The sequence below is a fragment of the Orycteropus afer genome, unplaced genomic scaffold (assembly GCF_000298275.1).
Source record: "Orycteropus afer afer isolate SDZICR_OR568_19922 unplaced genomic scaffold, OryAfe1.0 scaffold00206, whole genome shotgun sequence".
In the NCBI taxonomy this organism is placed as follows: Eukaryota; Metazoa; Chordata; class Mammalia; order Tubulidentata; family Orycteropodidae; genus Orycteropus; species Orycteropus afer.
This window is the reverse complement of record NW_006921793.1, coordinates 4,565,326-4,574,706: the sequence shown is the minus strand read 5'-3', so window position 1 is coordinate 4,574,706 and position 9,381 is coordinate 4,565,326.

Sequence of the window (9,381 nt, the reverse complement as noted above, 5' to 3'; positions counted from 1 at the left end):
AATATCCTCCTTGGTGAAGGCTATAAATCTTTACAGAAGTAGATAGCCCCATTTTCCCTTCCATGGAGCAGCTGGTGGGTTTGATGTAGTAAATGATAAAATTATTCTGAAAACAATTATTTAACAAATGAAAACGAAAGGAAAGGCATTATTGTGCTAATATTCACTTAAAATATGTAAAGTGTGTTTCTGGCCATGAGAAGTAACTTTAAATGCATAGTAAGAAAACCCCAATTAATGCATCTAAACCTTTGCTTGTTGTTGTTGTTGTTATTTGCCGTCGAGTCGGCCCCGACTCATAGCGACCCCTCCTTGGTTTTCCGAGGCAGTATCACTACGGAAGTAGGATTGCCCAACCTTCCTTCCATCTGTTTTAGTAACACTTGATGAATGTATGGGAGCTCTGATAGAATAGTGCCTAAGGCACTTGACTGCTAACCAGAAGGCTGGAGGTTCAACCCCTCCAGCCAATCCTGGGAGGGAAGACTGAGCAATCTACTTCTGTAGTGATACTGCCTTGAAAACCCAAAGAGGGGTCGCTATGAGTTGGATCAGACTCAACAGCAGTGACTTTGGTTTTTTTTGGTTTGTTGAGGGTGTAGAACTTGGATGTTGACATATGTGGACAATAAGAGATTTCATACCTTTCTATCTCTTGGGTGTGTGTTCTCACAATTTATCCTGTAGAGATTACAAATGATTTCTTTGGATTAATGCTACTGAAAGAGAGAATTCATGTTTGGTATGTTACTTATAACAAATTGAAGTATTTTTTATTAGCCCTAGGTGGACACATGTCTCTTTTATTTATTTTCCTATTTTTTTGGTTTTTAACTTTTTGTAGCTGAATTTAAAAACATATATATATTAATCAAAATCCATAAAAAGAAAATAAGCATTTGCTAGTCATTTCATTTCCAGAAATATCTGAGTGGAAAAATGTATTCTTGTGGGGAAATGAACAAATCATGGGTTATGATTCTGGAGTGTAATATAGAGTAAAAATTACTAGCTGGATGACCTTAGTCTAGTCACAACTTCAGATTCTAAGTTTAGCTTCCTTGTCTGACAAGTGAGAGTAGTCATGGCTGTTTTCCTACCCAGATAGCTCTTTGGGAAATTAAATGAAGTGTTGTCCTGGAGGGTTAGGTTCTAGGTTACTCTCTTTTGTTCTACATACACAGCAAGGCTCCAGCTATTCAAGTGACTTCACTTGGTATTCTTATGTAGATGTCCTTAAGCCAGCCCCTAGTGTCCAGCTGCTCACTAATCATCTTCCCCATGAATCCCCACACTCAGACTCTCCTTGACCAGAATCAAATTCATCATCATTCCCTATATATCTGTAATTTCTATTTTCTGTCTTGGTGAATAGCATCAACATCCCATCCACCTGGTTGCTCCACCAGGAATCTGGGAGCCCTTGCGTCTTTTTTCTCCTTTTCCCACAATATATAACCAGTCACTTTCCAAGACCCCTCAGTTCTACCTGCTAAGCATCTCTCAGGGAGGGGTGGTAGTTCAATGGTAGAATTCTCACCTTCCATGCTAGAGACCTACATTTGATTCCCGGCCAGTGTACCCCATATGCAGCCACCCACCCACCTGTCCGTAAGTGAAGGCTTGCATGTTGCTATGATATTGAATAGGTTTCAGTGGAGCTTCCAAACTAAGACAACCTAGGGTGAAAACCTGGTGATCTACTTCCAAAACATCAGCCAATGAAAACCCTTTGAGTCACATAGTTCTGATCCCCAACTGATCATGGAGATGGTGTGGAACTGGGCAGCTAATGACAACAGCAGGCATCTCTCAGTCGCATCCACTTTTCTTCATTCCATCGCTTCAGTTCAGACTACCACCATCTCTCTCCCAGATAACTGCACCAGCCTCCTAACTAACATCCCAGTTTCCCATCTGGCTGCCCTCTAACCCATCTTCTACACAGTGTTCAGAGTGATCATTCCAGGATGCATATTTGATAAGCATCCCCCCCCCCATTCTACCCCTCACGAAAAACTCACTGCCATCAAGTTGAATCTGACTCCTAACAACCCCTCCTTGGGTTTCCTAGGCGGTATCTCTACAGAAGTAGATTACCCAGTCTTCCTTCTGAGGAGTGGCTGGTAGGTTTGAACCACCAGTCTTCTATTCAGCAGTCAAATGCCTTAGGCATTATGCCACCAGAGCTCCCATTCTACCCCCATCTTCCCTCAAAGCCCTCAAGATGTTTGTTCTTGTTTGCTGATTAAGTCCAAACTCCTTAACAAAGCCAATAATGAGGTAGCTTGTGGAGCTCTAGAGGCATAGTACCTAACACATTTGACTGCTATCCTGAAGGATGGTGGTTCAAACTCAACAGCCACTCCTCGGAAGGAAAACTGGGCAGTCTACTTCCATAGAGATACTGCCTTGGAAACCCAAGCAGGGGTTGCTATGAGTTGAATTGACTCGATGGCAGTGAGTTTGGTTGTTTTTTGTTGTTGTTGTTGATAACAAAATTAACAAAACTTTCATTTCTATGACTTCACCTTTTCTGCTCCTTTTGCATGAAGTTTTACTATGGTGTACTTCTTTCTGCATTTCTTTTGTACAAGAGAAAGATTTCTTGTGGTTGCCTGTCTTGGATCTGCCTTACCCTTTACCCTATTCTATTGTGTTCAAAAGAACTGATGGATGATCTATCACCAAAATTTTACCTTTGTGTTTGAAAATATAATTATGACATTAATTTTTGGTACAAGTAATTTATATAAATGGCTCAAAAAAATAAAATATAGAAAGGCATATGGTAAAAAAAATTTTGTTTCTGCTATTATCCTCCTCCTTTTCTTCCCACCAGTAATCACTTTTGCTATAGTTTTGTTTATTTTTCTAGAGTTTCTCTATGTGGCACAAATACCAATATCTATTATTTCATCTCTTACCTATTATACAGAATGTTGCACACTAACTACACTATTCTACACCTTGCTTTGTTCACTTGACAATAATATATATTAGAATTCATTTATTATCAAGGCATAGAGTTCCATCAGTCTTTTTTATAGCTGCAGAGTAGTGCAATGAATGATTGTATACTGTGTATTAGGGCTTAAATTCTGAAGCACTTGGGTTTGTGGAAAGTTGGAGTCTACAGTGGGAGCCCTAACTCCATTTTGAGTCTTGACATAAATTCAGATGCTGTTTGAGTTGTTTCTGACCTTCAACATTGTGGCTGCACTCAGGAAGAGAATGGTTGAAAGTAGGTTATACTCACACAAAGAACTGGGGAACTAGTGTGCCCTTTCCTAATTTAAATTAAGGTTAGAGTATTGTTTGGTAGCCACCTGTGGCTAAGACTCAGGCTACATGGTCATGAGTCATATCCAGACCACCACCTATGCAGGTAGTCAAGGCCTAGAACCAATTCTGTAACCCTTTTCTAGCTTTAATTGTGTACATATCTCAATCAATCATGGTCTTTTCCCCACTTCTTTAGTCCCATCTGCAACAGTGATGAAGCGATCTGCCACCAATCATAATTTTGTGATGTTTCCCTGTTTTCAATCATATATAAGTAGCACCAGGGCCATGACTTAGTGGACTCCATTTAGCTAGGTATATGTTGTGTACATGCTGATGGATGGTTTCCCTCATCCTGGATGAGTGTCTTTGTTTTGTCTTTGTCCTGTCTAAATCTTAATAAAAGTGTCTCTATTTAACCTATTTGAATCTGGGTTCTTTTTCCCCTATTACAGCCATAATTTATTTAGCTGGATTTATCACCCCGAGTGATAGTATTCAACTAGTTTCTTATCTTTGGCTATTATTTTAAAAAATAAAGTGTTGAAAAGAATTATCTTTCATATACTATGCTTTACACATGTAGAATAAATATATTTAAGTCAAAGAAAATATTTGATAGATATTGCCAAATTGAATAATATATATTGCTTCTACTCAGTAAATGCAAGTGGCTAGCCAATGGTTTGTATTGTCAGACTGTGGGATTTTTACCAGTCTTATAGATAAAAGGTGGTATCACAATGTACTTTTTTACAAATAATAGTATTTTGTTTTTTTGATGAAAGTTTGCAAAGCAAATTAGGTTCCTATTTGTCCATTAATGTTGTTCAGTGATGTTAGTTACATTTTCCACAATGAGTCCACATTGTTTTTAATTACATTCTGGTTGCTCATTTCAAGTGCTCTAGTTTCCCTGCCCCCTTATCTTCTCATCTTTGCTTTACAGTAATTGTTGACCTTTTGGTCTTATTATATGATTTTTTATTAAAGCACTGTACTCACAGATAATGTCCTTTATTTTGGGTGCCAATCTGTTATTTTGCTATAAGGTGACCTTGGGATAGTTTTGGTGTTTAGAGTATCTTAGGGCGATAGTCTCAGGGAGAACTTTAGACTCAACTGGTCCAGATGTCTAGACTTTTTCGAGAATTTGACTTCTCTTCTGTGTTTGTCTCCCTGTCTATCAGGATCTATCTATGTGGCCCTGGTCACAACAGTAGATAGTGATAGCTGGGCACAATCTAGTTCTTCTGGTCTCAAAGTAGATGAAGCCATGGCTTATGTAGGTTATTAGCCCTGTAGACTTTGGTTTATTTCTTCTCTTTTGCTCCTGATAAGTAGACACCAATAGTTGTATCTTAGATGGCTGCTTGCAAGCTTTTAAGACCCTACATGCAATTCACCTAACCGGGATGAGTTGTTCCATGAGACTAACATCTAAAACGTTCATATCCAGAGAACTAATCTCAGAATGTGTTTGGTTCTACCATGGAGTATCTGTAATGTATCCTCTATGAATACATATGTGTGCATTCATGTATCTATACATACATGTACATATACATACTTCTGTTTGTGCACATATATGCACTCACCTGTACCTAATTTACGTATATATACGTATGTGACCATACACTAATGTTTTTGGTTACTGTTAGTGTTGTTGCCAAATTATATATATCATACTCTTTAGCACAAACATCTTTTCTCCTTAGTGCTTCTTAGTAGCATTATTTGTTTACTTTGGTCAGGCTGTGCTCATTACACCCACATTTGGTGCTACTCTTCCCGTCATCAGAAATAACAAGTATCTACAATATAGGTATTATTGTAAAATTTTGCTGAAGATAATTTAAAAATAATTACAGCACTATATTGACAGGGAATTTTCAGAAACGCAAGCCAGATTCAAAAGAGGACTTGGATAAAAGATATCATTGCTGATGTCAGATGTATCTTGGCTGAAAGCAAAGAATACCAGAAATATATCTACTTGTGTTTTATTGACTATGCGAAAACATTTAACTGTGTGGATCATAACAAATTATGGATAACATTGAGAAGAATGAGAATTCCAGAACACTTAACTGTACTCATGAGGATGTACATAGACCAGGTGGCTGTCATTTGAACAGAACAAGGGAATCATGCACGATTTAAAATCAAGAAGGGAGTACATAAAGATTGTTTCCTTTCACCATACTTATTCAATCTGTATGCTGAACAAATAATCCAAAAAGCTGGACTATATGAAGAAGAGAGTGCCATCAGGATTGGAGGAAGACTCATTAACAACCTACGATATGCAGACAACACAACTTTGCATGCTGAAAGTGAAGATGACTTGAAGCACTTACTGATGAAGATTAAAGACAACAGTGTGCAGTATAGATTATATCTCAACATGAAATGAAAATCCTCATAACTGGACCAATAAGCAGCATTACAATAAATGGAGAAAAGATTAAAGTTGTCAAAGATTCTGTATTACTTGGTTCCACAATCAACACCAATGGAAGCAGCAGTCAAGACATCTGATGATGTATTGCACTGCTGCAGATCTGTTGCAGATCTCTAAAGTGCTGAAGAGCAAAGATGTTTCTTTGAAGACTAAGGCAAACTGCCCCCTGCCGAGACATATCTTATTGTTCAGCCTGTCCATCCATCTATCCACCCTGTAGATCAATGTTTGCCATCACTGACAATGCAGTACTGTACATGCAGAAGGGCTCATCTTTGTTATCTGTACCTTCTGTGTACTTCTCTATATCTTCCTCTTCCTCAGTGCCACCGTGTTGATCACTCAATTTTGGTACATTGCCCTTTGTGATAGTTGGAGTTGTATGTCAAATTGCCTGGACCACAATTCTGAGTGGTTTAAGCAGCTGTGATGTGGGTTATAACCATGATGAGACTGGATGTGTATGTTTTGAGCAGCCAATCTGTTGAAAGGGAGTTTCCCTAGGGGTGTAGCCTGCTTCCAATACACTTATGGACATCCTGGGAAAATGAGACACTCTTCTGTGGATTAGAATCCTGTCATGCTGTCTACAGCTGTCTTTGAGTGAACAATCCACCATTCAGCCTGGTGATTCCTTGGAGTCAACAGCTAGTATACTGCCTGCCAATCTTGAGCTCGTCAACCCCTGCAGCTGCGTGAGCTGGGAAAAGCCTCCAGCTTGACGTTTGATCCAAGAACTTGAGACTAGCCAGCTTCTATAAATGTGTGAGACATTTTCCTAAGATAAATTTCTCTCTCTCTCTAAGCTTTACTGGTTTTGCTTTTTAGAGAACCCAGTGTAAACACACTCTTCTCTTCACCCAGATCGATACTTGCCCCTACCTATTTAGCAGTGTTCTCTCCACCCCTTCCCATCCCTGGTAACCAATAAAGAAACCTTCCTTCCATATGTAAACCTTTCCTTGACTTTTTACAATAGTGAACTAATACAATATTTGTCCTTCTGTGATTGACTTATTTTACTCAGCTCTGGTAGCGTAGTGCCTAAGGCACTTGACTGCTAACCAGAAGGCTGGCAGTTCAAACCCACCAGCCACTCCTTGGAAGGAAGATGGGACAATCTACTTCCATAGTGATACTGCCTCGGAAACCCAAGGAGGGGTTACTATGAGTCAGGTCTGACTCAACAGCACATAACAACAACAACAACGTCTTCCAAATTCTTCCACGTTATGTAGTGTTTTGTAGACCCTACATTATTCTTTAGTGTTGCATAGTATTCCACTGCATGGGTCATAAATACTTTCTCCTGAAGGATTTATAGTTTTACAACATTTTACATTTAGATCTATGATCCATTTTGCATTAATTTTTGTATATATAAATGGTAAAGTTCAGGTTGAATTATTATTATTATTATTTTGCTTTTGAGCAAATATGTGGCAAAAGATCTATTTATTTATTGTGATTTGGGGGCAAAGTTTATGGAGCAAATTGGTTTTCCATTCAATAATTCATACACGTTTTGTGACATTCATTGCCATCCCAACAATGTAATAGCACTCTTCCCACTTCCTTGCTGTGTTTACCATTTTTATTTGTCCTTCTTTCCCATCCCTTCTTGCAGATACTGCCCTTTTGATCTTGTATGTTGATTGTTCTAACAAGTGTGTACCTCCTTGGTGTTATTGTTCACCTTATAGTCCTGTCTATCATTTGGCTGAAAGTTGAACCTTGTGGGTGAGTTCAGTTCCCGGCTTGAAGGGTGTCTAAGGGCCATAGTATTGGGGTTTCTTCTGGTCTCTATCATATCAGGAAGGCTGATCTTTTTTATTATTTTTAGTTTTAATCCACATTTTTCTCCCATTTTATCTGGGACATCATATCATGATCCCTTTCAGAGCAATCAGCTGTAGTAGCCGCTTACCATCTATTTCTGATCTCAGGGTCGTGAAGGCTGTGGTTCATGTAGCCCATTAGCACTTTGGACTAATTTTTCCTTGAGTCTTTGAACTTCTTCACTCTTCTTTGTTCCATATAGGGAGAGACCAATAATTGCACCTTAGTTGGCTACTTATAAGTTTTTAAGACCTCAGTCACTACTCATAGAATTAGAATGTAGAACATTGTCTTTGTAGACTATGTCATGCCATTTGACCGTAGTGTCAATGATCCTGAGCCCGCCAGCCCATTAAGGTTCATTTTGATACTATGGATATCTAATTGTTCCAACAACATTTATTGGAAAGACAGTCCTTTTTTCTTTGAATTACCTTTGCATCTTTCTGAAAAATCAATTGGCCATGTTTCTTTTGAATCTACTGTATTTGTATTCTATGTTCCATGGATTATTGTGTCTATCTCTTGTTCATACCATACTGTCTAGATTACTGGCACTTTACAGTATGTCTTAAAATGAGTACTATGAGTCCTCTGAATACTAGTTCTTCAAAATTATTTTGATTATTCTAATTCTTTATACAAATTTTAGAATAAGCTTGTCTATATGTACTGAAAATTCTGGTAGGATTTTTATTGGAATTGGGTTAAATCAGTAGACAAATTTTGGGCAAAATTTATATCTTTACTGTGTTGAGTATCCCTATCAATGAATGTGATAAGTCTCTTCATTAATGTAAGTCATCCTTAACTGCTTCCATTAAGATTATAGTTTGTAGCATACAGATCCTATACATATTTTGCTAAATTTATACCTAATCACTACCACACGTCTGTTAGTTTGTTCTACTGTGGTGGCTTGCATGTTGCTATAATGCTGGAAGCTATGCCATGGTATTTCAGCAGGGTCACCCATGGTGAACAAGTTTCAACAGATCTTCTATACTAAAACCAAAACCAAACCAAACTCACTGCCTTCGAGTCCAGCCTTCTGGTTAGCAGTCAAATGCCTTAGGCACTATGCCACCAGTGCTCCCCTTCTATACTAAGACAGACTGAAAAGAAGGATCTAGTGATCTGTTTCTAAAAACAAAATTGATCAGTGCAAACCTTATGAATTGCAGTGGAGCATTGTCTAATATGGTGCCAGAAGAAAAGCCCCTTATGTGGGAAGGCACTCAAAATATGATCGGGGAAGAGCTGCATCCTCAAAGTAGAGTCAACATTAATGGTGTGGATGGAGTAAAGCTTTTGGGACTTTCATTTGCTGATGTGGCAAGACTCAAAATGAGAAGACACATCTGCAAACATCCATTGATGATCAGAACATGGAATGTACAAAGGAATAGTGGAAATAATAAAAAATGAAATGGAATGCATCATTAAGATCACTATCCTAGGCATTAGCTGAAATGGACTAATATAGGCCATTTTGAATTCGACAATGATATGGTCCACTATGCCAAGAATCAAAATTTAAAGAGGAAGAATGTAACTTTCCTCATCGAAAAGAACATTTCAAGATCTATCCTGAAGTACAACGCTATCAACAATAGGGTAATATTCATACCTGTAAAGGAAAGATCATTTAATATGACTATTCTTCAAATTTATGCACCAACAACTAATGCAAAACATGAAGAAATTGAATATTTTTACCAACATCTGCAGTCTGAAATTGATCAAACATATAATCAAAGTAGATTAAAAATTATTGGTGCTTAGAATATGAG